General features: G+C 26.6%; 1 protein-coding gene across 1 annotated transcript in view; it reads right to left on the bottom strand.

Annotated features, from left to right (window-relative positions):
- The window catches only part of LOC119414849 (MAGUK p55 subfamily member 7-like), a 287,985-nt gene that overhangs the window by 123,983 nt on the left and 163,633 nt on the right, over positions 1-369 (bottom strand). The window lies entirely within an intron of this gene.

Genomic DNA, 369 nt, shown 5'->3' with positions numbered 1-369 from the left:
TTACTTACCAACTTGCTTGCTTACTTTCATACTTACTTACCTACTTACTTATTACCTATTTAATTACCTACTTACTTACCTACTTACTTGCCTACTTAATTACTTATTTTTGTAACTACTAACTTACTTATTTACTGACATATTTACTTAATTACATACTTTACTAATTACTTACTTACCTACTTACTTACTTAAATACTTACTTACCTACTTACTAGCTTAATACTTACTTACTTACCTACTTAATTACCTATTTATTTACTTACCTACTTACTTGCTTACTTACCTACTTAAGTACCTACTTACCTACCTACTTACTTGATTACTTACCTACTTACTTACTTAATTATTTACCTACTTATTTACTTA

The sequence above is a fragment of the Nematolebias whitei genome, chromosome 9 (genome assembly GCF_014905685.2).
Source record: "Nematolebias whitei isolate Nwh7 chromosome 9, NemWhi1, whole genome shotgun sequence".
NCBI lineage: Eukaryota > Metazoa > Chordata > Actinopteri > Cyprinodontiformes > Rivulidae > Nematolebias > Nematolebias whitei.
The sequence above is the reverse complement of the archived record's forward strand: the minus strand, read 5'-3'. Positions and strand labels throughout refer to the sequence as shown.